Below are 4,214 nucleotides of genomic sequence, written 5' to 3'. Positions count from 1 at the left end.
CCATGATTAACTTGTGGGAATGCAAGTCTGAAATTGTCACTAGACATATCGTTTCTACAAGAGGAGCCTGTCTGACAATAACATTAACACAGAAGAAAGCAGAACGGGGAGATTAAATAAAAAGCCAAGTCCTGTGGTGACACGTTTTGCCTCTGAAACCAGCTGTATTGTAACCCTGGGCTTTTCAGAGAGACACGTCAAGAAAGTCCTCCTTTTGGCTTAAGCTAGTTTGAACTGGGTTTCTGTCATTTGCATCTTTAAGAGTCTTGACTAATATAGATCCCATCATGCTAGAAAAATATGACTATTATTGTTTCCGTTCAGAAGGTGGTACTTTAGAGTATTTGCCTCCCTCCACCCCAGCTTTCTTGAGAATTGACATATTGTGTAAAGTTAAGATGTATAACTTGGTGATTTGATACACATACATATTGTAAAATGGTTCCTCCAATAAGGTTAGTTAATATATCCACCATCTCACATAATTACAATTATTTTGTAATTGCCTCTTAATAGTTATAATAATAGACAATGCTTATTGATCACTCTTATTAACGGTTAAGTAATCCATTATATTTTTAATACAGCCTTATGAGGTATATACTATTAGTATCATACCCATTTTACTAAAGAGGAAATTGAGGCACATAGAAGTTAAATAACTTATCCAATTGGTATGCACTCTGGTTTTAGACCTTGGATTATACTGTGATGCTTGAGCCAACTGATTCAGATGTTACTAACATTATTTTAAGAAGAGTTCTAATACCAAGTCTCATAACTGTTCCCAGCCCCTGGATCAGATGCCCTAAACAAATGCCAGAGGTGGACAATATGATCCACTTTTTTCAGAATTAGGTAAGAGTGGCAGGTACTAAGAATATAATAGACTCTCAAACAATATGTGTATACCAGCCAATGGGACCCAACATCAAATCCCTCTTATCTTTATTTTATTTTATTTTTATTTTTTTTAGAGAGAGAGAGTGAAATACAGGGTTTATTTGGGGGTGGGGTGGGGCAGGGACAGCCAAGGTCTAAAGACGCTTGGGAATTTGAGCCAAGCGTAGGCTGACCGTGGGCAGGGGCTGGGTTTGTAGGCGGCCTGAATGAGACTTCTAACACTCAATCCTAAAGCAGAAACCTAAGGTACAACTGTGAAAATGCTAACTTTCACACAGAAAGTAAGTCAAGAGCTGAAATGACTAAAAAAGAAGGGTCTAGCTCAGTGGTTTTCAACAGGGAAGCAGTATGACCTCTACAAGCAGACGCGGGGGCGGGGGTGGGGGGAGGGGGAAGGGAGGTCTGGATTCTGGGGAGACCTGCGCATTAGCAGGCAGGGCCAGGAATGCTGTATGCACAGTGAAGGACTGTCCTGCCTCAAATACCAGGGGCACCCCTCGGAATCTACCTGGGACCAAGCAAGACTGGGAGGGGCACCCTTCCCCTTTGCTACCTCTCTAGTTGGTGCTGATGGCTTGCCAAGAATTTTAATTACAGCTGTCGGGACTTCAGGAACTAGGAGGGTCTCAGGAGACCTGCACACAGCTGCTGCTCGGGTCCTTTTCCGCTCGGGCGGATGAGTTTCAGTTAATTTATGGTGAGGACATCACTCAGGATCTCGTGGCTCAACTGGGTCTGTAAATCACTCAGCTTCTTCTTCAACCCAGAGAGGGCTGACAGGACGATGGTTTCAGAGCGCAGAGAGCCACAGGACTCCACGTTGTAGTAAAACCTCTCCGGTTTGCCATTGGGGTCGTACAGAGCCTGGGACTCATCTTCATCCAGCTCTGAGTACTCGCTCTTTGGCCACTCCTCTGGCTTGGGGTACACCGTGTGCCTCAGGGCATTGTCGGGATCATATTCAAAAGCCACCCCTGCAGTTGGGTTCCACTTATCGTGTTCCTTGCCAAAGCCCTTCTTGGCATAGGCGTGGAGTCTCAGCTCCTGGCCCTTTCGCAACTTGACGATGAGGATGTTGTCCTGGTCCACGTAGTCACTGGGGTCGTTACCTCGATTCTGGGATGTCACTGGAATGACCCGGGGTCTGCTGGAGATGAGGTCTCGAGAGGTGATGGGCGGAGTCTGGTCGGGTCGAGAGTGAACTCCAAGGAGCTCTCGGGGCAGAACTCCTCACACGTGCAGTCCCGGGAGTACTGCAGCTTGTCCACAATGTCATCACTAGTGAGGGGGATTAATCCAAGCCTGTGAGCGATGACCTGGTCGTGAAGGACTGAGGAATTGGCGCCAATCTGAGCCCCGTCAATGGCTATTATGGGCGCCTCAGGGATGAAGACCCTCCTAATAGAATTGGCCACCGTTAGGTCCGTATTCTCGATGAACTTGACATTCTCCTTGGTGAGCTCCGTGATCCGCACGGGTGGGCTGGTTGGGTAGCGCATCGTGCTCTGCCTCCGGGCGGGCCACTGGCCTCAACCCTGCAGCGCACCCGAACCCAAATCCCTCTTATCTTGTTCAGTAGGCTCGTAATGGGTCTCACAAATGTTTCCTTTAATCTTCTGTTCCCCAATTCATCCCACAACTATATAGCTCCCTGCTATCGGAATTGACACTTCTTAGTTGTTCAAGTGTCATCCGTACCCCTTCTGATGTGTTATCACTGGTATTGATGGGAAACCACAACATAGTTCCACTTCAGTCGTAGTCTTCATGCTGAAGGTAGGGAAATGGACTGAGGGCTCCCAATCTGTCTTAAACCCCATTATGTTCCCAAACTGAATAACTCAGTTTCCTACAACTCCTTCTTCTTGTGCCTCTTCTAGACTTACAGCTAGGACTGCCTCTGTGTTCTTCTCTGCCTGTGGCTCTAGCCTGACAGGTTTATAAAGATTGAAAGCCTGGGTGGATCCCACTGTCAACAAACCAAGTATTTCAAACTTGAAGTCATGATGACTCAGTCCCTTAATTTTTTCAGCAAAGGTTTATTGAGCACCTGCTATACTGGGGACTCAGGGATGAATATGGCAGTTCTTTCTAAAAGCTCTCAAAGTATTGGAGAAAGGTTGGGTATAACAAAGGTCAACAATTCCCATGAACAAAGTGACTTGAAATCACAGCAGAGGAAGGTGCCGATTAATGGAAAGGAGTAGGGAGGCTTCTTAAAGAAAAATTGCAGATGAAGCAGCAGGGAAACTGCTCTTGAAGTGCCAGCAGGAATTACCAGGCAGAGAAGAGAGAAGAGCATTCCAAGCAGATGTAACAGAATGTTCAAGACTAGAAAAGCAATAAAGCACATGACTTGTTTGGGAAATATCAAGAATTTTGGTGTGGCAGGAGGACACAGTCTTTGAGAGAGTGGTGAAAGATGAGTCTAACAAGTAGTAGAGGCCAGTTTACAGAGTCCTTATGTGCTGTGATAAGGAATCTGAAATTCATTTAGTGTTCATCGGGAGCCAATGAAGATCTTAAACAGAGAGTGACATGACTACATTTGTATTTCAGACATGTCACATGGACAACGGTGTCTCTCCTGTGTAGTAATCATGCCCTTCCTTCCAATCCTGGCCTTTGGATTTTGAGGTTCTTTAGGTTGATTCAACTTTGAACCTCCATGATTACTACTGTTGTTAGGTTTTTCTCTTTCTTTTTTCAACATACAATCAACATACCCTGAGGCTCTCCCTTACCCATCAGCCTGTGTTATACCATTCCCTCAGAGAAGTAATTCTCAACTATGGGTGGTCATGTGCTTTGTGAGAAGGGTATACCATCTTCACTTACTATGCATTATCAAAATACACTTTGTGATACACTTTCCTTGCCCTGAAATTCTGATAGACCTAAGGTTTGTGGGGGAATGAGTAGGAGTAGTTGGGGAGAGCAGCATTTTGGAAAAGTTTATTCTTCTAAAGAATGAAGATCTGGCCATGGGAACATTAATCAAGATAATGTTCCTCTCACCCTGACCAGTGTTACTAAGTGGTTACAGCATCGGCCGAGGGGTCTCAGGTTGGATTCCTGGTCAAGGACACTTATCTGGGTTGCAGGTTCAATCCCTGGCCCTGGTCAGGGCATGTATGGGAGGCAACCAATCAATGTGTCTCTTCCACAGATGTTTCTCTCTCTCTCTTCCCCTCCATACCTCCTTTATATTCTCTCTCTAAAATGCAACAGAAAAAATATCCTCAGGTAAGGATTATAAAAAAGAAAAAGATATTGTCCCTTTCAAACTTGTGGTTATTAAAATACTAAAA

At 44.9% G+C, this 4,214-nt stretch overlaps 1 pseudogene; it reads right to left on the bottom strand.

The window, feature by feature from the left end:
• Positions 1–1,590: 1,590 nt before the first annotated feature.
• Positions 1,591–2,402, bottom strand: LOC103294674 (DNA-directed RNA polymerase II subunit RPB3-like; annotated as a pseudogene).
• Between the last annotated feature and the right edge of the window lie 1,812 nt (positions 2,403–4,214).

The sequence above is a fragment of the Eptesicus fuscus genome, chromosome 13, assembly GCF_027574615.1.
Source record: "Eptesicus fuscus isolate TK198812 chromosome 13, DD_ASM_mEF_20220401, whole genome shotgun sequence".
Taxonomy (NCBI): Eukaryota; Metazoa; Chordata; class Mammalia; order Chiroptera; family Vespertilionidae; genus Eptesicus; species Eptesicus fuscus.
The sequence above is the reverse complement of the archived record's forward strand: the minus strand, read 5'-3'. Positions and strand labels throughout refer to the sequence as shown.